At 35.8% G+C, this 27,469-nt stretch overlaps 1 long non-coding RNA gene across 2 annotated transcripts in view; it reads right to left on the reverse strand.

Annotated features, from left to right (window-relative positions):
- Window positions 1-27,469, reverse strand: part of LOC118972909 (uncharacterized) — a 319,039-nt gene that overhangs the window by 17,259 nt on the left and 274,311 nt on the right. For both annotated transcript variants that reach the window (XR_012132833.1, XR_012132834.1), the window contains one exon: window positions 11,864-11,960. This is a non-coding gene — a long non-coding RNA (uncharacterized lncRNA). The remainder of the gene's footprint in view (window positions 1-11,863; window positions 11,961-27,469) is intronic.

Here is a 27,469-nt window from a genome sequence, read left to right on the forward strand (position 1 = left end):
AAGGAATAAAATACCTAGGAATAAACCTAACCAAGGAAGTGAAAGACCTATACCCTGAAAACTTTAAGACACTCTTAAGAGAAATTAAAGAGGTCACTAACAAATGGAAACTCATCCCATGCTCCTGGCTAGGAATAATTAATATCGTCAAAATGGCCATCCTGCCCAAAGCAATATACAGATTTGATGCAATCCCTATCAAACTACCAACAGTATTCTTCAATGAACTGGAACAAATAGTTCAAAAATTCATATGGAAACAACAAAGACCCTGAATAGCTAAAGCAATCCTGAGAAGGAAGAATAAAGGGAGGGGGGTCTCACTCCCCAACTTCAAGCTCTAGTACAAAGCCACAGTAATCAAGACAATTTGGTACTAGCACAAGAACAGAGCCACAGACAAATGGAACAGAACAGAGACTCCAAACATTAACCCAAACATATATGGCCAACTAATATTCGATAAAGGGGCCATGGACATACAATGGGAAATGACAGTCTCTTCAACAGATGGTGCTGGCAAAACTGGACAGCTACATGTAAGAGAATGAAACTGGATCACTGTCTAACCCCATACACAAAAGTAAATTTGAAATGGATCAAAGACTTGAATGTAAGTCATGAAACCATAAAACTCTTAGAAAAAAAGAGAGGCAAAAATCTCTTAGACATAAACATGAGTGACGTCTTCTTGAACATATCTCCCCGGGCAAGGGAAACAAACACAAAAATGAACAAATGGGACTATATCAAGCTGAAAAGCTTCTGTACAGCAAAGGATACCATCAATAGAACAAAAAGGTATCCTACAGTATGGGAGAATATATTCGTAAATGACAGATCTGATAGAGGTTTGACATCCAAAATATATAAAGAGCTCACATACCTCAACAAACAAAAAGCAAATGATACAATTAAAAAATGGTCAGAGCAGCTGAATAGACAGTTCTCTAAAGAAGAAATTCAGATGGCCAACAGATACATGAAAAGATGTTCCACATCGCTTGTCATCAGAGAAATGCAAATTAAAACCACAATGAGATATCATCTCACACCAGTAAGGATGGCTACCATCCAAAAGACAAACAACAACAAATGTTAGCGAAGTTGTGGAGAAAGGGGAACCCTCCTACACTGCTGGTGGGAATTTTAATTAGTTCCACCATTGTGGAAAGCAGTATGGAGGTTCCTCAAAATTCTCAAAATAGAAATACCATTTGACCCAGGAATTCCACTTCTAGAAATTTACCCCAAAAATGCAGCAGTCCTGTTTGAAAAAGACAGATGTACCCCTATGTTTATCGCAGCACTATTTACAATAGCCAAGATATGGAAGCAACCTAAATGTCCATCACTAGATGAATGGATAAAGAAGATGTGGTACATATACACAATGGAATATTACTCAGCCGTAAGAAAAAAACAAATCCTACCATTCACAACAACATGGATGGAGCTAGAGGGTATTATGCTCAGTGAAGTAAGGCAGGCGGAGAAAGACAAGTACCAAATGATTTCACTCATACGTGGAGTATAAGAACAAAAGAAAACTGAAGGAACAAAACAGAAGCAGAAGCACAGAACCCAAGAATGGACTAATAGTTACCAAAGGGAAAGGGTCTGGGGAGGACGGGTGGGAAGTGAGGGATAAGGATGGGAAAAAAAGAAAGGGGGCATTACGATTAGCATGTATAGTGTTGGGGGGGCACAGGGAGGGCTGTGCAACACAGAGAAGACAAGTAGTGATTTTACAGCATCTTACTATGTTGATGGACAGTGACTGTGAATGGGGATGTCTGGGGGATTTGGTGAAGCGGGGAGCCTAGTAAACATAATGTACTTCATGTAACTGTAGATTAATGATACCAAAATAAAATTATTTAAAAAAATAGGAATAAAAAAAGAAATATTGGGATAGTGCCTTTAAATTAGAAGCTTTTTGCTTTTTTTAAAGGACATAGCTTTTTAAGATTGTATGAAATATTATATTTTTAAAAAAATAGACATAAAGATTAATCTCCAGGTAATCATTAGTCCATTTTTAAACATCTCCCAAATTCACTTGGAAAGTAAGGACACAACTGATTACCAACATCCAATGTCTGTCACCAAAGGAAAAAAAAGAGAGAAAGAGAATAAAACAAAAACAAAATTCGTATTATTCAAGCCAGTCATTTGTGTTAATTAGTTCATTGAACTCTTTAATAAATATTCCATTAGTAAAGTATTATGAAAATAAGCCTAAATCAGATGTCTTGGATTCAAATGCCATCATGGGATAGGAAATGTGCAAATCAGTAAGGCATTGAGCCGGGGACTACAGTGAAGGCTGGAGAATCCTACCTGTCACCGTGGAATTCACTCAAATTCAACTTTGACAAAGAAGTTGAGAATTGAGTTTCTCAGTGAAAGCTTAAATCTTTAAAAGTCACAAGAATTCCAAGTTTTTATTAAACTGTATGGGCCAAAAAAATGGTCCATAGGGTCACCAGTTTGAGACCTCTGTTTTTTTTTCCATCATAATTGAGCTATTGACTTGGATTATGAATATATTATTTAACTCGCCATTTTAGACTTTAGAGCCATTTACAGTCATTAGATTAGAGAGTCATTTTGAGAACCTCTGATACAAAAAAGCCATAATATTGGAACAAAGCATCACTGGCATTAGAAAAGGGCCTTTGCTTTACAAAAATACTCACCTGAGGAAAACAAGGAAGTAGACAACTATTCTGCACATTTAAAATAAAACTGCAACAATTATACATAATGTTTCTAGCTTATAGAGGCTGCCTGCCTCCATTTCTCTACTCAGAGGTTTTTAGAATTTAATTATATGACAGTAAACAATACTTAACAGTAAGTGAATAAACCTCACATTGGTAAATCAATATGACATTCCTCTACACAATATCAAACTTCCTCAATTCTAATTGACTCAAATATTACTTTTGACTGAAAATAAATAACAGCTGTAGCTGTGTCTTCTGACATAGGTGTGTTTAGTATATACCTTTACCAAAGAGTATCTGTCCATTCAACAGATAGAAATCTAATGGCAATATTCTGAGTGACACTGCCACTTCCCATTTTCCATTTCCCACCCAAGTCGTTGAAAGAGCTACCAAAATTTCCACCATTGAAATACGGTACCCCTTCCAAACCTCTCCTTTCAAATCTCCTTCCACCCTGCAGCTTCCCACCATCTTAGGGATTTGACTGTTACAATTTTCGGCCACCCATTCCTCTTCCACTAACTAACCCCTTTATTATTATTATATTATTCAAGTTTAACCTTTGAGACAAATTCAAATACGTTATCTGAGCCTTCTGAGAAAAGAAAAGTGAAAAGAAGTTTCTGCTTTCAAAACCAGTTGGAAATTCCTGTCTTAATATTTGTCTATAGTTTTGCTTCTATTTTCCAAATGATCTGGGTTTGGCAAAACCCTTTCGGTTACGTAATAAACAACAGCAAAACATTCCATAAGGGAGAGGGAAAACCCAAACCAGCTCTTCCAGGAAGTCTATAAACACTGGACACTTACAATCCAGCCCAAATAACCCTCCCCCCAGAGAAGCGCTACTTCTCTTCCTAAATAATGGAACACACATTACTGTCACTTGAGCTGGCACCTTGTTTTATTCCCTCTCCCTTCCCATAGTCCTGTTGTGGGCTGACTGGGAGACTCGTCATATCTAAAGCCCAAAGATCTCAGGGTAGAACTTGAACTCAGAGTGAAAATGTCAAATTATTTTTCAGCCTTCTAGGTAGATGTCATTATATCTTTATTTTACAAGGAAAGCAGCCAAGACACAGCATGACAAACTGATTTGAAGAAGATTCCAAAACTGTAAATTCCGAGTCTGGGGTTAAAATCCTGCTACTCTGTTTTCAAAGCCCCTTCCCTTAACTCCTGTACTGTGCCTCCACTGCTCCATTTTCTATTTCTATATGAAATGCCTAATTCTGGGAATGTATTTCTGTTTGACTTTGAAACGAGACGTGGGTATTGGCCTGAGACTAGAATCCTCCATCTCTTTGCAGTGCACAGGCATATGTATTTCTCCAGTTCTGCTCTTATGGTTGCGTATCTTAGAACTTTGATTTCAGTATGGTGAAGAGCTATATTGTTAGTCCTTTTACAGAGAAGCGATGACGTGATAGCACCTGTTAAAAGATCCCTTATTTTTTCAATAATATCAGAAGTGAAAATTCAGACTGAAATTACTAGGAACTCTTCATAATGTAAAAGAAAAAAAAAAGAGAGACCCTGAAGGAAAAGAAGGCCCTCCATCAGTAACACCACCGCTCTCGGTCATTTTACTGAGTTTTCCACACATGCCGTCCCAGTCTTACTCATCCACTCCAGCCTGAGAAAGGTACTTGGCCTCCACTGCTGGGTGGTGGCGGGGCCTGTCTCACTGTTCCTGGGAGCTCTCTGTCTCTGCTAAGGTGGCCCGGGTCCCCTCACAGAGGCCAAGTACCTTTCCTGGGGGTAGTTTCTGGCCCTGAGCCATCAGAGTAAGTCTTCCAGGGTGCTACCTAGACCATCAAAGCCTGTTTTCCTGTTCTATTCTCAGTAACACTCAATATTTAGTACCTGAACAACATTTAGGCCTACTGGCCTGTCACCCCGACTAATGATGACATTTAATCCATTTCTGCTCTTGCAGGTTAAGACTGTCACCTTGCATCTCTGTCATGTTCCCCAGCCTGAGCCCTGTTAATGGAAAGCAGGTCCCTGGGAAACAGTCAAAGATGCAACTTGAAACCTTCCAAGATTGTCTTCACACTTCTCTGTCCCTTGAAGGCCAGCTCCTTCATCCTTGGAGTAACCAGGAAATCCATTATTCCCAAAGAAAGTATCCTAAAATTCTTTGAAAGTGGAGTCCATCTTGATGTGAAGAAGATAAACTATGTACTGTCAAAAGCAATTATCAAGGGTTTCATGCCCAGGGACATAAAGAGCAGATGCCAAATCTACAGATACTAATAGGTTTACAGCATGTACAGCAGACTATTCATGAGGCGGGTCAGAGTCTAAGAGTGTAACCTGCCTGTCTTCACCAAGAGGCCCTTCACCAGGTCCTCAGTTGTCGACAAGAGTACCGTGTCTTCTCAGGCCCTTATGTTCCATGTTCCACTATGCGGTCTTTAAGTGAGCAGCTTTAAGTGAGCAGCTTCAACAGGCCCCACCCACAGCACTGTGTCCTAAGTAGGACACAGGATTCGGGACCAGCTCCCGCCCTTAGGTTCTTCTCTGCACATCAGCGGGGAAAAAAATGATTGCTTTGAACTGCCCTGTTCTGGGGGAGGGTGCAGCTTCTCCTGGCTTTTTACCCTATTTGTGCCCAAGCAATCACGCCCAGGCCAAGGACACTGCAGATTTTGCCCCAGCCTTGGAATGGCCATGGCTCCCAGGCAAAGATGAGATCAAAAGTATAGATTCAGGCCTAGGGTCTGTGGTCAGTCTCTTCCCAGCTCTAAATGTGCCTTGCTCACTCTATTCTTCCCTTCACAAACACTAGGAATCTTCCTCTTTCCAAGCACCAGGTCCAGGCCCATTCCTATTCCCTCTCAGGGGCTGCTATGTCCACTCTGACTTTCGTTTCCATACTGGTGATATACACTGAGGACCCACAGGTACCTTAGTGGGCTCCCTGGACTGTGAGCTCTACTGACTTGTCTGCATAGCCATGGCCTTTGTTTCTCCCACAAGATCCTTGCCTCCAGCAGCTATGGACAACCTCCCAGGACTCTCCCAGATGTAGATTTCCCCCTACAATTGGTCTGAAATCCATAAGAGAGACAATAATAATGCATTCCTTATGTCTCCTCTCTCCTCTCCTCAGTGGCTTATCATTATATTTTGGGCTCATTGTAATGAAAAAAAAAATGACACCCCAGGTGGATGGCCCTCATTGGTTTCTGCTTTGTACCTGTGGTTGTTGTTAGGAACAAAGAGGGGAAGTGGGGGTGGGGGAGACACAAGATGCAAACTTCTGGTGTAAATAATTAGTTATAAAATAGTTTGAGGAAAAAATTGTTTTCTGTAACTTTAGTTACAAATTCTAATTATACAATAAAACCTTGTTCAATAAATTCCTTGTTAGGAATGTTTGACTTTTGCATAATAACTAACATTGTGAAAACAGCATTTCTAACATGTTTAAGGGACGTTAGAATCACTTCATCCTAAGTCATATCAATACCCTTTGTAAACATCTTTACTTGATGAGCTGATTTACAAATTCTTTATAAATCACTCTAAGCTAAACTTAAGGCAAACCCTTGTTGATATATCACAAACTCTCAGTCTATGAGATTTAAAGTGTATTCCTAAATCCTACTTCCCAACTCTAAGTACTGTCCCTTATGCAACTGAACAGTTTGATCGTCTCTTGGATATCAGCCTGTGACATTTTCAGAAAAAGAAAAATCTTATTCCATTTTTACTGCTTTATGGAGATACAATCCAATTTACTTTTTGCCTTCCTTACAATGCACAGAGAAATCAAAAGTTTTATCAAGAAAACATTTACTGCATATTTCCAATTCAAATGGAAATAGCTTTCACTTTTGATCTTGCAAAAAAACTTAGGCAAGTGAAGAAGTACAATACTTTCTTTGTGTTGGACTAGGCTGCATGACTGTTACAGAATATGCTTGAGCATTTGAGCTAAGAGACCAGAAAAGGCTTTCCAGCCACATGTTTGAAAGAACAGGCAGCAAAAAATGGCTTAAGTCAATTATAACCCTCCTTTCAGAACCATCTTGTGGGACGAATACTACTATTATCCAGATACGTCTATCTCACAGTCGGCCAACTCTCCTCTTAACTGCCTATGTTTTTGAAATCTACTTACTCTTGAGACTGACCATAAAATCAACACACTGACAGAGGAACAGTTTTAAATTCCAAACATGCACAAAACCCTGAACCATAATTACCTCAAATCTAAGCCCAGTGGGAAAGTGAAGCATGTTGCCTCCTATGTTTTATTCAGTGCAGGGGACCCTGTCAATACTTCACAAATGACAAATAAATCCTCAGATTTGAAGGCCAGTGTACACCTGGGCAGAAATCAAGACAAGGAGAAATCTGTTCCAAAAGGAAATGCATCTCTTAGACCTCATGTTCACTTGATGGTAAGTCTTTCCATTTCAGCCAGGGGCCACTCAAGGGGGAACTAAGGACCACTATCTTATGTGAGCATGGTTCCTGAAAGAGATGCTGGCCCATAAAGCTGTGGGAGTGGGGTGCTTACTCCAAGTATGAACTGAGACACAGCAGAATTAAGTCTCAAGTGGTTAAGGAATTGAAACTTCTACCTAAAGCCTGGGACTAAGGAGAATGGTTAAGAAAAGTCAGTTTTTAATTGTTCCCGATGATCTCAGAAAGAAGAAATGCTTTAACACTGAGTCAAACAGATAAACTGGTTTTGAAATAATACTGCAGACATTATTTTGAAAGTCCTAAATACACACTGGGCATTGTTGGGAATAAACATAACATCAAATCTACAGGCAGTCATCAGGCTCTCTTCACATGGGTGGGCTTCAGGAATCCTAACAAGCCCAATGAGTTTGTAACTGAATAATGTCAGTTAAGTGAGTATTCACACAAATATGTTTTATTGAATCAAAAAAAAAATCAACAAATAAGTATCAATTTCCTACCATGTACTAAGCTAAAGGCACTGTGTATACTGTAGCAAACAGAAAGAAAAAGTGGCCCTTAATCTAAAGAAGTTTCCAGTATAGCCAGAATGACAGACATTATCAAACAAGATGTCAGTGTGATAATTTAACAGTGACTCCTTTAGTCCAAAAAAGAGAATGTGTTGAAAAGTTGTTTTCTGGGCCCAGTGGGCTTTCCTTGGTGTACTTCAGTCCATTGAGGATACAAAGGAGAACAAGTTCTCTAGCTGCATTACCTCTGCCACAGGAAGCCCTGTTTAGGCACGTGGTTACTTAGCTCATGGAAGTAGCGATAGTCTCCTTATCATCACCCTCTTAAGTGAAAACCCAGCACCAGTGGAAACTCTGCAGATAGAAATTGCCAAGGTGAAAAACACATGGCAAGTCCTCTGTGGCTCTGGCGGCTGAACTCCACACATTTAGCCTCCAGGGCAGGTTTCGATTACAAATAAGAGGCTGAATATTGGTTTTAGGAATTCTTTACCTCTGCCACAGGATCAAAGGTACAGAAAGCAACGACCGTTTCCCAGCAGCCTACACAGACAGTATGCTAATGAGCTGAGCACTGAGCTTCCAGTTATGGCACTACTTCCAGAAGGAATTTTCAAATGGACTCATTGTAATAGGTACAGTTACTAATGGTCTCAGTTGAGAGATAGGTAAAAGTCTGAGTACCTTCGAATCACACACTGGTGATAATACCTACACATTCTCTCTGGTGTCATACATAAAGGGAAAAGGCACATTCTTTCTTACAACCCTATGGCCATGTATGAATTGGAATCATGATTTTCTCTCAAGATATCTATTTTTAAAGGATGGCACAATGAAGAACAATTCTGTGTTCAAAATTAGTGGCCCTTAGTTTAAACATAATATTGTAATTTTAATCAATTATATTTACCACTACAGTTGTTATAAATAATATGCAGCTGTTTGGGTGTGTCAGTGCAAATTCATGTTCGTTTATGAGGGTGTTTGTGGGTACATAAATTTATGTGTGTGTGCATCAGTGGATTTAGAGTTGGTATACAGTGAGAAAAACCAATTATCTAATAGTTATGCATAATAAATTCTGGGGTAACTACTCCCAACATTTAACAACTGCAATAAGAATGTGCTACATAATAAACTAAATGTTGCCATTTTCTACAGTCACTCACAACAGAGGTTTTTGATTCATTGCAGTTTCTGAATTACTGAGAAAAATGGCAGTTAATTACCTCTAACACCTATTCAGGAACAGCTGGAGCAAAGAAAGGACTATGAAATTAGCATTCTGTGACTGGGTTAAATAAATCATTTTAGCTCAGCAGAATTGACTATCATAAGTCAAGCTCAGGTTATAGAGAATTAATTTCTTTTTAATGCCAAAATGCCTTTGTTTGATCCATAAATTCCTTAATGCACCCTGACTTTTATTGATTTTGTTACTAAAAAAGGTCCGCTGCCAAAAGCTGAATTGCAAGTAGGTCTTTCCAACATACTTTTATGAATAAACCAGAACATGGAATAACCTTGTATTTCTATGATTGTAAAAATGGGTTTTCATTGTATTCTAGTAAGTTAATGGAACATTGTGCTTCTTTTTAACCCCCTCCCATAAGGAAATATTCAATAGTTGACAGGAAAATAAAATAATACTTCATAATAGTAGTGTACAGATAAAATGATATTTGGTTGAAAATACTTGTGTGTAAATCTTAAATAGAAGTAAGGTACCAAAACAAATAGCAGGTTATTAATTACTTAATATAGCTTCTTACATATATAGGAAATTCTGCTATAGAATCAGCTGCTTTATTGTGGAACTATACATTAATGCAATTCTCCATTTATTCATTCAACAGATATTTATGGAGTATATATCAGATAGATGATACCATGATTGGCTCTGAGAATACCGAGCTGTGATTAAGATAGACATGACTGATGTGCCTGTATGAATTTTACAGTCCCTTCCTGAGAATATTTGGGTCACTGTCATTATCTGAGTTCTTGAGTAAAGTGGTTAACATTGGGAGATAAGGCATGCACATCCATCCCCAAATGTGGGAAGGCATAGCAAATGTCCAGAATATCCTGTTTTTGGTAAAAAAAAAATGACAGGTTGTAAAAAAGCTTAACCTGAGTACATTTTATTGAGCAATCACTGAAATAACATAACACTTGAAACATTTTAATCATGCCATTCTTATATGCATGTGTATGTGTGTGAAACATTTTAGTAAATTTGCCAAGTTATGTAACCATTGTCCTGATTCTTTTAGAACATTTATTTCCATTGTCCCAATAAGATCCCTGTGCCTACTTACAGTTAATTCCTGTCCCCAACCCACAGCTCCAGGCAACCACTAATCTCCTTTCTGTCTCTCTGACTTTTCTAGACATTTCATATAAATGGAAGAGTACAACATGCGGTCTTTGGTGTCTGTTCAAGCCAATCTTTTAAAACATAGCTTTTTAAAGTCCTTACTAAATTAAATTATTTAACAATTCACTCATGTACCTTATAACTCTAAGAACTCTCATTAAACATAATTGGAAGGCTTAAGACTTCAAGTTTACATGTTAAGAAACAAAACAGTCCAGGCAAATCTTTTGTTTGGATGACCAATTCATGGAAACTAGAGATAAACACAGTTGTTGCTGTATATATTTATGACATGATTTAGTGTCTCAGCAATTTTCTGAGTGATGACCAAAGAATTGTATTTTTTACAACCAAATGCATTGTTGACTGCAGTCCCAGCATCTCATTAGATCATGTTTGAGCATAATTTGAGAAGGAAAATCTGAAAATCTTGAGTTATCATTCATAACATTTAGTACATGATTTGTCATATCAAAAATATGCTGACAGATTCATTTCATGCCAATCCAATATAGGTTTACTGAGCACCTATCGTGTATTAAGCATATATTTTATGCTAGAAATGGAGATAAGTAAGATGGTCAGAGAAAAAATGAGGGTGAATAGATTTGATTGCATATCGTTTCTTTTAAATTAATTTCTTTTTATTTTGCTATTTCTTTGAGGTTAATCACTAAACACATAATGAAAGCAAGAGGAAGCAATGTCCTTTTTCCTTATAATTTTTCTCACACAAAAGTAATCAAAGCTGCACATGAGGTTTTTATTGGTAAAATGTTGACACTGGGAATATTTTTAATCCTCTAGCCTAAACAGACAAGTTAGTCACCTCAACTCCAAGGTAAAAGTGGCCTGATTAATAAAGGCATACAAGGCTTTAAACAGGTCCAGCAACGTATAATAAAGATACCCTGAAGGGTAGCAAGTGAGACTAATGTAATTAGGTAATTTTTTTGTAACCAGGTAAAGCACTGGGTACAGAAATCCAGAATAAATAAGGAATTAAGGGCCATTAAAATAAGAATTCAAAATTAAAAAGACTATAAGAGAAAATAGAAAGGACCCCATGCCCTTCATACTGAAAAAGTGGAGAATAGTTTCTTTCAGTACATTTATGGCTTTTGAAGTTCTTATGAGATATATTAAATTTATGAGTTACACAAATTCATGACCCTAATGATATATGTAGCAGGAAAGATAACCATGAAGAAAAGAGCATAACAAACATCACAGTGTCATTTGATTGTGTCCAAATGACCAGAGAAGTTTATGATAAAAACTATACACAAATGTGGGCAAAAACTCTACTATAGTATTCAACAGAGCTTTTGTAGCTTTTGTAATGGGCTGGATCAAAGCTGTTGGTCTTTTTTTTTTAAAAAAACTGAAAAAAACCCTTTAGACCTAACTGAGTTCTTGCTGAGAACTCCTAATTCAGATGCAGATGCCCGAGGTGCTCCCAGTAGAAGTGGTCCTATCACTAGTTGCCTCTGGCCGCTGGTAAAGTCACACTGAAGCGGGGCTGATCATTGTACTGCCCCAGTTCTCACAAATCTTATGCCTCACTTTCAAACCCTCAGATTGAAGTAGTATTTATTTAAGGGTGGGGGGGGGAACTACAGAGATGTTCTGCTTTATATGTGGTTCTGATTTAGTAGGCCAGATTCACCTTTTGTAAATATAAATACTTTCACAGAAGCAATATGCCCTCCAGCTTGAGGAGGGGGCTTCTGTACAAAGCAAACCATCCTCCCAGTCATCTCTTGTTTGGTAAAGAAATGAAATACCTTGCACTTTGAAGAACCAGATTTTCACATTGATGAGGTCAGATTCCATCTTGCCCTTCAACATGTGACATGTGATGAAAAGACTCCCCAGTCTTATCTAGAGAAATTGTTAAGAAAAAAATTAGCCCACAAAGAGAATAAAAACATGACTAGGTTATATAGTCAATTTGTTCATTTATGTAGTCATGCGTGAATACATGCAACAAATATTCAACCAAATGTTGATTCCATAAAGTCAAGCATAATCCTTTATTCCCCCAGGAGTGACTAAATTCTCCAAGTTGTTCCTCCAAACTCGGGATATGATGCAGCTGGAGATGCTATGAGCAAATCCCAAGCTTTCTCCTTAAACTGCAGATATACGGTAACCTTAAATGTAAAACTAACACTATCTCACAGTTGATCAAGAAATAAGAAGCTCATCTAGACAACACAGACCTTGATGGTTCCATCTGCCAAGTCTAACACCAAAGGGCAAATGCTACTTTGGAAGGTTTGTGATTTTACACTGGGACAAAAAAAAAAAAAAAGAAAACAAAAACTCAGCTGTAGTCTTTCAGCCTGCCTCTTGGCTGACTTACCCATCATTTTAAACATCAAACTTTCCACAAGCTTTAATTCACATTATGTTTTTACAAAATACTTTGTAGCTTGTCTCCTGAAGATGTGGAAACAGACAATTGAGTCAGTCTATAAAACCCCCTATAGTTACAACTCACTCTCAGGATACATTAATGTTCCTGAAGCGTAGGTGGACTTGGCCTCACAACTTTGATATTTCCTCTCTCCCTCAGAACAGTCCAAAAATGAAGGTACACTTATGCAATATTGGGAAGCAGGGCAGAGGCCATTTTCCACATAGTGATTTGCATTGAACCTTTGTCTACTAATCTACAATGGGTTAAAAAATGTAGCATATTAAGCTTTATAAAATTTATAAAATAATATTAATAACCATATTATTTAAAAGTTTGGAAAGCAGAAAAGGGAAAATATCCATAAAACACTACACCAAAACAACAGCTACTATGATACTTGAGCATTATTTCCCATCTTTTCTACATGCATATTTCTAAATATCTGTAATTATAGCATGCACAAAATGTTCATTCTGCTCTTTTCCCATGATATTAGCTCATTACCTTTTTTCCATGGTGGTATATAATATTTATAATCATCACTTAAATTGTGAATTAATATACATTTAGTTGATGTGTCATAATTTAATTAACCATTCATTTATCATCACACACTTTCATGTTGTCAATGTTTGGCAATTATAAATAATGTTTTCTAAACATCTTTATTATTTCCCTTTATAGATAACCACATTGGGATAACTGGATATTAGTACTGGTTAGATGGATTTATTATGAAATTGGTTTCCAAAAAGTCATGACCCTTGTTGATACCATGAACAGTATATGAAAGTTAACCAACTTAACTGGCATTGCTTATTTTTATTTATATACATTTGTAACAAATAGGTGTAAAATGATTTTTCAAGGATATTATCATTCATGCTTCTTTAATAACTAATGAGGAGATAGGATATGTTTCTTAATTTTTTTATTATTTTATTTTCTCTTTTCTGATAGACCAGAACCCCTTCCTCATTATTTTATTGACACAGTGCAATACAACTGATTATTCTTTTTTTTTATTTCAACTAACTTACTTGATGGTTGAATTTTGTGTGACAATAATTAAAACTCTTTTTGAATTAGACAATAAAATACTTAGTCTTCTTTCTTTTATACCAGCTCAAGATGTATCCTTGAGGAACTCCTTAATTTGAGGTTTATAAAAGACATTGCTTTAAAAAAAAAAGACATTGGTTAAAATCCCAGGGTGATAGTCATGTATATACTGTGGTTCTTGTCTACAAATGATCTGGACGAGGGGCAAAAAACTCTTTCAGTTAAGTCTACCACAATGCTTATTTATCTGCAATATGTGTTCAAATGGATTACATTTACATTCAAATGATAAACCAATACCTGCCTTTCTATCTGTATCTCTGCTGTATAAAAGTTCACTTGAAATTAAAATACTGACTTACCTCAATATAAATGATAAGCTAGTACTTTTAGAGGAATGTCAATATCACAACCACAGAGTGAACTGAGTTCCCCAACAATGTTTCATAAAAATTCATGATACAAAGGGAATTAAAGAATGTCAAGAGCATCATTCTGACCAAATATTGAAAGGTGGCATGTCCCTTCCCCTTTTCCATGTTTTACTTTATCCATTATTTTATTTGAAAAATGTTCATAATCTGTATAATAAGCTAGGTAACCAAGTTATTAGATTTTGGCCTAAGGAACTGAACATATAATCCTGTGCATTCACAGGGGCCTCTTTTCCAAACCTGAAATGCTAAACACGTCTAAAATAGTATCCAGTCTAAATGGGCAGTTGGTAAAGCAATCAGCCTTTCACATTGGAATAACCAACAAACATGTGCAACGACCCTAGCATTTCTCCTTTGATTTATAGCAGTCTTGGAAAGGAGCTTAACAAGGTGGCACAGAGCTTCAAGAGCAGTTGCAGTCAATTTATTGTCTGAGTTGTTAAAGATGTTAATTAGATTAGGAATTTGCTGAGGCCCTTTTATTCCTTTCAGAAAGAAGAGTGTTTCTCATGTTTCTCTTTGAAACGCAGTTTTGTGGCATAAAAACACAGGAAAGAAGAAATCCTACACTCAAGGAAATTGTAGGGTCCCATTGAATTCCATAAAATTGTAAAAATTCCAATAATAACAGTTACAGAAGAGCCAAGAAAGTACCAGACCTGTTTTTAAAAATAATATACTCCAACGATTCCTGCATTGTTTGATGTACATAAAACAAGAAGTCGGCAGATCATGGATGGTACATCTAGGAGGCTTGGGCTCAAGAAATGGAAATCGTATTGGGGAGGTAATCTAAGCATGCACTGAGACGAAACAAGTTTCTGGAAAAACAGGCAGGGCTTTTTACTCCACAGCAATAAACATCACTCTGTATGTCATTTTAATACCCTGGGCAAATGTTTTAATAGTGAGCTGTGGCACAGGCAATGAAGAGGTTATTAGATACTTTGCTTTTGACACAATTGCTATGCAAGAGTTCATTCCAGAAATACATTTTGTCTTAAATTAAATTAAACAAAAGAAAATATAAAACAGTCCAGTAAATGGCTTCCTCACCTCAAATACTGCATGAAAGAAAACTCTCAGAAATATAAATGGGAAGGTTAAAAACAAAATGCAATTCAATTAATTAATAGGTTCAGATGACAAGTGAACTATTAGGATAACTATTTAATAGTAATATCAGTAAAGATTAAGTTATAAAAATTATTGTCAAGATCCATAGTTCAAGGCAATTTTCCTAAAATTATTTTAGGTAAAGTGTGAAGAGAAATTGAATTTACATACATTTGAAGTGTTATTACTCAAAATAGCACTCAGAAAGCAAACACAGAAAGCAATAGCAAAGTTAAATATTTTAAGCATGTAAAATCTAGGCAAGCTCATCTTTAGGAAAAAAGAGGCTGTTGAATGTGCCAAGTAAACTAACTGACTGGTTCCTTACGCAAAGATGAGAGTGCTTCAAACAAAACACCTTTACCCTAACTATAATCGTGACTGATATTTTTGGGAGAAAGGATTCAGATTTTGGACACCAGATTTTTGGCCTGGGCAGAGGATAGTCTTTGGTCACTTAAAAGGATCAGTGTGAGCCACTTACTGTGTGATCTTGAATTTTCCATCCTCCACTACCACCCACCACCTCTCTAGCAGATTATGGGAAGGGGTTAGGGTAAAACTGAGACTCAAATAGGTTTCAAAGAGGTCCTAAGCACAGGGAAGAGGCTAAAGCTGTTTCAAAATGTGACTCATTTTAAGTATTTAGAACTTATTTAAATAGCTCCCAAATGATGCATTTGGAGGGGACACTTTTAAATAAAGCTGAAGTGTTTTTCCAGTAATTCCATCCCATGGATGGTGTTATGGCCTAAATGTCTGTACCCTCCTTTATATTCATATGTTGAAGCCCTAACCTCCAGGATGGCTGGAGATGAGGCCTTTAAGGAAGTAATTAAAATTAAATGAGGTCACAAGGGGGGATCCCTGATCCAATAGCATTAGTGTATACATAGTGTATCTTAATATAAATATTAGTATATCTACATCTGTATCTATATCTATACCTACATCTATACACACATGCACTAAGGAAAGGCCATGTGAGGAAAGAGCAAGAAGGCAGCCCTCACCAGGTAGGAAGAGAGGCCTTATCAGAACCACATTTGCTGGCCCCTTACCCATGCACTTCCAGCCTCCAAACTGTTGAGAAAATAAATTTCTGTTGTTTAGGCTACTCAGTCTGTGCTATTTTGTTAATAGCAGAACAAGCAGACGAATACAGGTGGTGCTTGTGCAAGCATTGCCACAACATACCCAGAGATTTTTCTATATACTTTTTAAAGATTGTAATGCCTGTTTTGGGGAATTTCTAATGAAAATCATAATTCCTCCATGTCTAATTGTTACTTGGTACATTGTTATATCCCAGAACAGCTACCACATTAGCCTTAAAACAGTGTCATTCCATCTTGTCAAAATTTCTCTTATTTGTGGCATTCCTTTCTGCTTCTTCATTCCCCAGATTTTTGACCTCCAGGACTCAATAAATCAGTAGGTTCTTTAGTTTTGTCTTGAGTTAATGTGCAATAAGGCAAGGTAGTGAATAAATCTTTTCATGCTTTATGGTAATCTTTAAAAATATCTAAAAGGCATTAAGACATTATCAATACATTACTTACTATGACTACCATAAAAATTTACCTCTATTATACACACACACACACACACACATATAAAATATTACTAAATGTGCTTCCCATTTGGTAATTTTATGGCACTTTTTTTGTAATATTATGTTATTATAAATAACATAATCTGCTACTTAAGAATGTATATAGTTACTGTAAATGAAACATTTTCTGGATATAAACTAAAAAGCTCAGGTCAAATATGACAGCCTCAAATGTATGCAGTTTTATTTCGAAACAACTGCATATTTAGGAAGTCATTTTCTTTTTTATCTATTAATACTTATATTTGAAAATTAGATGTTAAAGGTATCCAAAATTTAGGGGCAAATTAATTCAGGGTCTACATTTTAAACACATACAAATGAAGTAAATTTAGGTATTTCTGATTCCAATGTGAGTGGTAAATTTATAAGAAAGCTTGTCAGAAAGTGAGTAGGCTAGTCAGGAGATGTGATCATGCTTGTTATTCCTTTTAGAGATTTTGATGGAAGAAGAAAATGTTTCTGCCTGTGTATTTGGGAATGTCTCATTCTGAGAAGAAGAAAAAAAAGTCTGAGTCATAAAGTTATCTGTATTGTTTATTTACAATTACATACCATTGTACATTGTTTGAGTTGTAATGGTTTGAGTATTTCTCATTTCCCCAACTGGATTTTACACTCCCTGAGGGCAAAAACCACAAATTTATGGTTCTCAGTTTTACCCAAATATTATATTTTGCTCAGCTCTTCTTTTTCTTGTCTTGGCTAGTTTCCTTTCCATTCCCTTCTAGAACTATGTCATTACTTCTCCAGTCTTCTCAAATTCTCTATTCACGCTTTCTACCTTCACTCTTAGCAGATACCTTGTCCCCTACTTAATACAAAAAGATTAGAGGCTATTAGGCAAGAATTCCATAAACTTTCTCCTTCTATTCTTCACTATAAAGATTAGTGAAATTTTAAAACAAAGAAAATAAATGAAATTTTTAAATATTACTAATCATGCAATATTTCAGAATATCTATCAATTAAGGAGACAAACTGGGGAGATAGACGAAATGAGAACAAATTACATAAAGAAATAGCATAAAATGGAAGTTGAATTAATGGGAGGCAAATCATAAAAATCCAGGTTACAAGCTGTAGAAAAGCAATGCAAATAGGTTAGAAATAACAACCCATTGTATGGGTAAGGAGAACTTATCAGATCACAAAAAGATAAGTTTTGGGAGCCCAAGAGATCACAAAACTGTTCAAGTAAAGCCAGTGTGCTAAATTAATAGGACATATGTGAATGAAAACTATAAAAATCTTAATTTCAAAATTAAAAAATTCTGCTAGCATCAAGAAGGAAGAAAAGAGGTTACTTTCTAGGAGGCAAAATCAAATCAGTCTCATATTTCTGCTTCATAACCATAAAAATTCCATAAGGCAATGAAAAAATATCTTAAAAGATTTGACAATGGAGAGAATAATGACTCAATACTTTTATTGTTTTATAAAGATATCCTCAGATTTACAATGTTTTGGAAAATAAATAGTAGTTTTTCCTTGCAGAGTTGTCAATGCTGTCAGATGACTCAATCAAGAAGAAAACCCAAGAATTAGGGAGTTGCAGTAGAAAGGGACTCACACCAAGTATTCAAGTAAGCTAAAGATCAGAAATAAAGTGACACAGAGAAAATAAACACTTTCTGAACACTAATTCGTGCCAGAAATTTTCCATTGAAGAAAAATGCCATGTAGAATTTATCTAGTTGCTTAAGCTCATGCTATCAATATAAACTTGGCTAGCATTTATATCCAGATCTGTCAGTTTCCAGAAGGCAAAAGAAAATGAAATAATTATTTGTGAAAGAGGACTTGATCTGACATCTAAATAATTATCATCATACCATGAAAATAGAATGCAAAGAAAACATAGTAATAGACAGAGTAGATAACTTTGTGGCCAATTTTTTAGGATTTACCATTTCAGGTTAAATAAATGAAAAAAAAAAAGCAAGAGAAAGAAGAAATACAAGCCAAAAAAAGCTATAATGTTTTCTTACAAAACAGGGTTAAAAATTATTGTTTCATTTTTAATTTAATTATATGTTGGGGGTACTGTAGATTTTCATATAATGCTTGTGTTATCATTAATAGAGTTAAAATTACAACAAATTTCTGACAGATCAGTGCCAAAGAAATGAAATGAGCAGTCCACGTAACAGTCAATATAGCAAAATGTAGCAAAAGAAAAAGAAAGGTGAAAGAAGAGATAAAACATATGGCAATCTGAATGACCTATTTGTGACTGAATTCACTGTTTACTTGTAATCCTTATTTTCCTTGACATCTCATTTAGAAGTTTGTACTCTCCTGTCTCTTTGGTTGCTTTCTCAGCCTCCTTTGCCAATATTTCCTTTTATACCCAACTGTTAAATGTTGGAGAACATCAAGATTTTGTTTAAGGCCCTTATTCTCTTCTTTAAAAATATTATTCCTTCCCCTTTCTCTATCTGTCAGTGGCCCTTGCTTTTATATCTCCTTATGTAGAAATCTGTCTATGGAATAGTTTTTTTTGCTGAAAAATTCTCCCAACCCCCTCAAACTCAGTATGATACAAACTGAACACCTTCTACAGTTACCTCCCCAAATAAGGATTCTCCCCCAATGTTCCTGATATCAATTAATGTCATCATCATACACTTTGTTGCTTAAGTCAACTTGTAAATGATCCTGAGCTTCTAGCACTTCTCAAACCCACTCCTTCCATCCCAATTCCAGTTATTTTTGCCAATTATACTTCCTCTTAATCATAGTATAGCTATTCCACTTCAAATGGCCAAAACTTTGCTAGTTCAGGTCACATTCATCAGTCATCCAAGTTAATCCAAAACTTTCCTCACTAGTCTCCCTATACCCATCCTTCTCTCTTGCCTAACCATTCTCCATTACAATTGAATTTTAAAAAATCCAAATGTCAGCATGCCTTCCTTCTATTTAAAATTCTTTCTACCTCTTTCCAAATGATGAGTCTAATTATGCTATGTCCTGGCATATTAATAGTGCCTCCTCTCATTCTCAAAAGTATCGTGGTTTATGTAATAAATTATATGATGACTGTCGTAAGGGCTTTCTTGACCTCACCAGATTTTCTGCTTTCCTCTCAAGACTCATTTCATGCTACTCCCTATCTTGCCATCTATACTGTAGCTATGATAAACTGTCTTTTGCAGGTGTGTGCATTTTTTTCCCCATCTGTCCTTTCTACCTTCTTCTGATCTCTGGCCTGGTACCTTTTAACAACTAAACAAGAAGAAAACAAACTCTACTCATCTTTCACATTTTAGGAAAAAACGTCATTTTCTTTGATTTTCCCATCACCTTTTGACTGATTCAAGAGATCCTGCTATGCCTTTTGCAACCCCTATTACCTCCCTATCATAACACTTACACAGTTTATTGTGATTGCTTTTTGCCTATATTCCTCAGTGGCTATTAAAGACATCAGGGCTGAGTCACCGTATTCATCATTTTATCCCCAGTTCTCAAACAGTCACCAACAGTTAATAAATATTCCTGAAAGTCATAAAGATGTAAGTATATCCTTGAAAGTTATAAAAGTATTAAAGAATATCACTCATAACAACTTAGATCACTTTCAAAACTCTTTCTAGTTTATAAATTATTTTCTTCCTCATTAATCCTGAGTGTTTTCAGTATAAATTTATGTCTATATCCTTTGAAGAAGAAGAATGTTTGTTTGAAGAAAAGACAACGTATTATACGCTTTAAGCATGTTTCTCTCTATTGGTTATATTCCTATAGCTAAATATCTCCTAAGGTAAACCTGATTTGGTAATAGACCTCTAACTCTTGGAAGGCTTAAAAAGAAGTCTTCCTACTTTCTTCTCAGAAAACACAGCTGCCTCGTGTTCACAACCAGGCCTGCTATCCATTCTTTGTCTTGTCCTATTTTCTCTCAAGCAGCTCTAGGTGTTCTCTTAAGCACTTTCATCCCTTCACACTTATCCATCCCAAATTGTTTCTGCCCACAATCATGGGCTGAAAGTAATGTGGAGATGTGTTTGTCCATTGACCGAGCTTCTGAAGCATATGAACACTCACCAAGTGTGTGGACTGGAAGGGTAATTGTGGTCACTGTAGTTAGGAAACCCTTTCTTCCTCCATGTTGCAATTCAGGCTCTCCTTTCATTCATATTTCAGTGTAATATTTCATCTTCTGCTTCTTTATCTGTGGCTGGGGTGCTAAGTGTTGATGAAATAATTCTTGGATCAAATCCAAGGAAGGAGTGCTTTAAAATTTAATGTATGTGGGTGCCAAATAATGACCTCACACTGTGTATGACCCAGTACTTGAATGTGTCATATAACTGAATTACCCTTAGGTAACCATAACTGCATCTGGGTGGTCACTGGTAGGGAAGGAAAGTGAAGGGTGTCTCTGAGTGTGTGTGTGGTGGAGGAGAAGATGGGAAAAAGGGAGGTGGTCTGCTACATTACTCTCAACACATTTATAATTTTAATTGGCCTATCACTTACATAACTTTATACATCTATGTGGAAGCCTTTTTATTTTATATGTATATATTTTGGTACTTCTCAAGCTGTTAGAATTTCTATTAAAAGCCTAATATAGGTTTATTACCTGCGTGGCTTTTAAACAAAAAGGACTGAAAAGTTTCCAGTATTTTTCAAACTTGTCCAAATTCCTGCAATGTTCATTTGGAAAGGAATTTCATTAATAATTCATTATTACTTTACATTGAGTGCATGTATAAGATGAACTCATTAGGGGAAAACAATGGTACTGAAAAGTAGAATTAATACGATTGAAAAGCTTCTGTGACAATAATTGAAGATTTCTCCTCTTGGTAAATGATTCTGCTGGTCCAAGGGATTAGGAGAGATCAGAATAAAGAATGAAAAGTGAAATATTTTCATAACTTAAAGGTGTATACATAATTCTCAAAATATAGAGCCTCTAATTTTATTGACATGATACTAGAAATCACTGAGTGTAAACCCTCATCTTTGCATTTGAGTGCATTCTTGAGCAGAAAATTTAACTTGCAAGTTTACCCAAGGGAACATTATGCCTACTACAGAGGTAGACCTTAAAGCCAGGTATCTTGACTCTTGCATAATATACATTAGTCATTCATTAATTTCACCATCTTGTACTGAATGTCTACTTTGACAAGCAGGGGCTTCATAACGAGGGAAATAACACCATGCCTGCCTCAAAGGGCTCACCTTGTCATGCGGGAGACAAACAGTGATGTTCTGCTGGAGCATATGTAAGAGTAAGCACATACACAGAGAATATAGGAGAAAGGAGACATAATAAAACCAGTCTGGGTTTACAAGGGAGGTGTTATACTGGAGGAGACATCTGTTTGAGCAAAGACTTAGCAGTATAAATGGCACATGGCCTGCCATGGCACACAAGCAGTTTGGCATTTCTGTTGCTTACTGTGTGTGAGAGAGCAATGAACAGAGAAACCAAAAAAAGGAAAAGACAATGGTGAGTCTTACATGACATGACAAAGGGCAATGACTTTATTTTGTACTTACTGGCAGCCATTGATAAATTATTTTGGAACAGAAGGAAGACAGAGCAATTAGGTCAGTTCTTTTCAAGACATTTTTGTTGGATAATTTTTTATTTACTCATTTTGTTTTGTTTTAGTTTCCAAATGGCTGCAGACCAATATGTGGTCATACTGCATATCACTAGTACTCAGCTTGTGCCACATGCCACTCACTGTAAGAGTTTAACAACACCCTAAATGGCCCACAACCTATTCAATGAGACAAATCCAATTATTGCATTCTTAGAATTCCCCAAAATGTCAAAATGCTGTAATACCTCTAAATGCTTAAACTCAGTTTCTGCACTAACCTGGTTCCAGTCCATCAACCATTGTAGTAGCTCTGAGTTAAGAAGAGTATTGACATGGTCTAGTCTGAGATGATAAAGGATGAACTAGGACAGTAAGGATATAGAGGATGAAGAAAACATGAGAAAGTTTAGTGGTGGGGGGAAATGGGCTGAACTTGGAAAAAAGAAAGAAGCTGAGACTAAACATAAATGCAAAACCATACTGCCACTTCTCTGGGATTATTTCATAAATACATGAATACATATGAGGTCAATTACCCAACTTTCGACTTTGTTTTAATCAGTGTGTCTCAGTTCTAAAATATCATGTACTATAATATAATAAGTTGCTGACTTTGAGAAAGGATTTTGTGCTCGTGTGGAGGTCTGAACTGAAGACAATTTTGATAGAAGTACTCGCTGATGCCTTTTAAGAGTCTAATGCATCACCCATCACAGCCCATGAATGCACTTACGTAAAACTTCTTGGCTCTAGAAAGAGTTCTGTATGTGTACAAAAATCTAGAATTATTATTTTTTTCATTAAAAGCTACACTTCCTTCTCTTTGCATAAAAATCCAAAGGAAGTTTTTGGAAGAATACTGCTGTATGAGGAAGCCAAGTCATCATTTAAGTAGACGGAGAAGAAGAATTTAACAATGCTTTCACAGCTGAATGCTTAATCCCATAGAGAGATGACGGTTCTGATTAGAAAAAAAATTATGATTCAGAATGCATGGGCAGGAAATTTGAATTTCCAAGAAAAACTGTTTCCTAGGAATGGGAAAACTTCAAACTTTGTGAGAAACAGAATGTTTAAGTGACTTCTAATAAGGTATTTTAAAAAATGAACTAGAAATGATATACTTTTTCCTAGAATTATCTAGGTGTAGACGTTACTTATTTGAAAAGGCAGATAATTTAATTACATCTGAGCTTGGTGGGCAGAAAAAAGAGCAGCAAGCTGCCAGGAAGACACCTCAGATGTCTGTGGATTACTGCTAGAGTCTGAGGTAGAATATGCAGGCAGGAAGTTTGTTTTGTTTTCAGATGTCCCAGGCACTCAGTTAGATCAATGTGATACGTGGTAGGCACTCATTAAAATTTTTACTGAATGGTCAGTTTAACAAAGTCCAAAATCTTGATTTCTATCAGCATATCTATAGTATATCTGCCTCTTGGGGATGTACATGACTTCAGCAAATCAAGGGGGAGCTGTATCAAAAAAGAATGATCATCTGCTAATTTGGAAGAACTTGTCACATGAACAAGAATAATCAGCTCTACAAAATCAGCATAGTTTTCTTTGCTGTCAACCTAAATGCTAAGGTAAATCATACCCAGAAAAAAAATTTTAATTTGCAATGAGAAATAATAACTTTCCTAGGAAATAAAATGCTAATTTTATGTTTTGATTAGCCTATCATCATTCTGTAAGAATAAAATGGGAAATAGATGTTTCCTCAACATATATGGAACCACACAAAAAGAGATCTAGAGTAAAACTTTAGTGGACGCTGGTAAGACAGGTTGTTGAAACCATCTCATAACAGGATAGAAACTAAATTTCATTATTTACAGTCTCCTCCATTCTGTACCATATGTGTTGGTTTTGTGAAGGAGTATAAAATACAAAAAAGTTCATTTGCAAAGATTCTCTTTTCTCTTGGACTTTTTTTGAAGAGCTGACATTTGTCTGTGTGCCTACCATTTTTTAAATTCGTAGCTAAAAACCTTCATCCCAATGAACCTTTATCCAATGAAACTCTTCTTCCTTTCAATAAGTTTATATATTAAATTATTCAGTAGCAAAATCTTGAAGGCAAAGATTGACTGTATTTCTAATTTGATTTTTTTGCACATTATACTCCAATCAGTTATATGTCACTCTTAAATTTTAACTCTTAAAAACAATTCTAATTACTCACAATACTAAGGTTTGGGAGGATACCTCACTAACAAAAGGAATTTCTTATATGGGTGTATATGTATATAATAATGTTTTACTCAGTTCTTTGGTACCCATACAAGGTTGGTACTGCAGAACCTAATAAATAAAACCCCAACTGGTTGAGTAACTGAGGCACTTGCTAGCCATATAGTCAAAAATTTCTGAACAATGGAGGAAGCTTTAAAGTAAGTACTCAACATGTTATATATATTTTTTATACATGCCTTTGAGAGCACCTATGCATGCATATTTGTGAGGGCAATTTGAGAGCAATACCAACAGTAAAAGCATTAGAATTACAGTGATTATAGTTGACATGTTTTACACTTTGACCAGTTCCACAAAGTAACTGACTGATCTTTACTTAATGAAAGTGACAATTATGATTCCAACGAAGACTGAGATGCAGAACACGATCACTGAATTGTACCGAATGATGATGATGGAAATTGAGGATCTAAGGAAGCAGGGTAGAAAAATTTTCCCTTGGTCAAACCAAACAAAGGGATTCAACAAGGGAGAAAGCTGACTGAATATGTTGTATTCTTCATAAAGTTATATTTATATTTATTATAATACACTTTATAAGAGTCATTTCACAGTACAAACTTACAACCATGAAAACTACAAGACTCAAAATATTCAGAACTACCCATAAAGAGACCATGACAAGAAAAATCATCTAATGTATTTCCTTTCAAGAATTCAAAATATCAGTTGTGAGTGGCATAAAAAAATGAGATGAGAATTGTATAACTGACTTTGGGGCCATTTTTTCTCATTTCTAGCCCTAATCTGGACTGTTTGGACACAAGGCAGAATAGTTATGTAGATAATACCACTAAAAGTCCATGCTATACTTCTAAATACCATGCTTCATTTGTAGACAGAGATTTAGAAGCTTCTGAAACTTTGTTGACTTGGAAAAATAGGTCATTGTACTTATTTATTATAAAAATTCCCAGAAACCACTGTAATAAAGTGTTTTAAAACCTGAAACTCATAATGATCTGACAATGAAAGAAGGGGTCATGAACCCAGGAACACAAGCAGCCTCTAGAATCTGGAAGAGGCGAGAGGATAGATTTTTCACCTGGTGCCTCCTGAAGGAAGGAAGCCCTCCAGTGAAGATCATTTTAGATTTTTGACCTCCTGAACCATAAGACAACAAATTTATGTTGTTTTAATCCACTAAATTGGTGTTGATTTGTTTCAGGAGTAATAGGAAACTAATACAGTCTGCAATTTTATTTTCCAATATTTTTAACAATTGGAAATTTTTATTTTACTATACTTGCAGGGATTTTTCCATGACATATTTTAAGAATTTTTATGTAATCTGTCAACTGTTTTATTTTATATTAGTGAATTTTTAGTGATAGGTAAGTTTTCCATAGACTCAAAATATAAGGGAATTCACCTGTGATTTTATTTTCTAGTACATTATGGTCCTATTATTTAAAATTAAATTTCTGATCCTTGTCAAATTTACCTTGACATATTGTATAAAAAATGAATCTAATTTTTCTCCTCTATAAGACCATTCATTTATGCCAGCAGCACTTGTTAACAAGCTTTTTTTCTTTTTTTCTGGTGATTTGTGTTGCTACCTATAGCATATCCTGAATTAACATATGTAAAACTATAAAATATGATGAAAGATTGAAGAAGACACAAATGGGAAGATATCTCATGTAAATGAATTGAAAGAATTAATATCATTCAAATATGCATACTACCCAAAAGCAATCTACAGCTTCAGAGTAATCCCTATCAAAATTCCAATGGCATTTTACACAGAAAGAAATATCCTAAAATTTGTATGGAACCACAATAGACCTCAAATAGCCAAAGCAATCTTGAGAAAAAAGAACAAGGCTAGAGGGACCATATTGCCTGCTTTCAAATTATATTACACAGCTATAGTAATCAGAACAGTATGTTACTACCATAAAAAAATACACATAAATCAATGCAACAGAATAGAGAGCCCAGAATTAAATCCATGCTTATAGAAACAACTCATCTTTGACAAGGGCACCAAGAATACACAATGGGGAAAGGATAGCATCTTCAATAAATTGTGTTGAGAAAACTGGATGTGCACATGCAAAATAATTAATTTGGACCTTTATCTTACCCCACGCACTCAAATGGACTCAATATAGATTAAAGACTCCTAGAAGAAAACATAGGCAAAAAAAATCCCTTGACATTGATTGATCTTGGCAATGTTTTGGATATGACACCAAAAGTAAAAGCAAAAAAAAGCAAAACTAAACAAATGGGACTATATCAGAGCAAAATGCTTCTTTGTAGCAAAGGGAGCAATGTACAAAAAATGAAAAGACAACCTATGGGGTGGCAGAAAAATATTTGCAAACCATGTATCTGATAAGGGGTTGATAATATTCAAAACAGAATAAGGTATTCATACAATTTAATAGCAAAAAAAAAAAAAATCAAACCAGATAAGCTGATTTAAAGTTAAGAATGGAATAGGCATTTTTCCAAAGAATACATACAAATGGCCACTAGGTATATGAAAAGTTGCTCAATACCACTAATCATCAGGGCAATGCATATCAAAACCACAATGAGATATCTGTTCACACCTCTTAGGATGGCTACTATCAAAAGGCAAGAGATAATAACTGTTGACCAGGGTGCAGAAAAAGAGGGAAACCTTATACACTGTTGGTGGGAATGTAAAGTGGCATAGTGCCACTAAGGAACACAGTATGGAAGTTCCCTACAAAATTAAAAATAGAGCTACCAGATGATGCAGGAATCCAACTTATGGGAATACTCTCAAATAAAATGAAATCACTATCTCAAAGAGATTACCTGTACCCCCGTGTTCATTGCATTATTATTCACAACAGCTGGAAACAACTTAAGTGTCCATTAACAGATGAATGGATAAAGAAAATTACATATATATGTAAAATGTACTT

The sequence above is a fragment of the Manis javanica genome, chromosome 6 (genome assembly GCF_040802235.1).
Source record: "Manis javanica isolate MJ-LG chromosome 6, MJ_LKY, whole genome shotgun sequence".
NCBI classification, from domain to species: domain Eukaryota; kingdom Metazoa; phylum Chordata; class Mammalia; order Pholidota; family Manidae; genus Manis; species Manis javanica.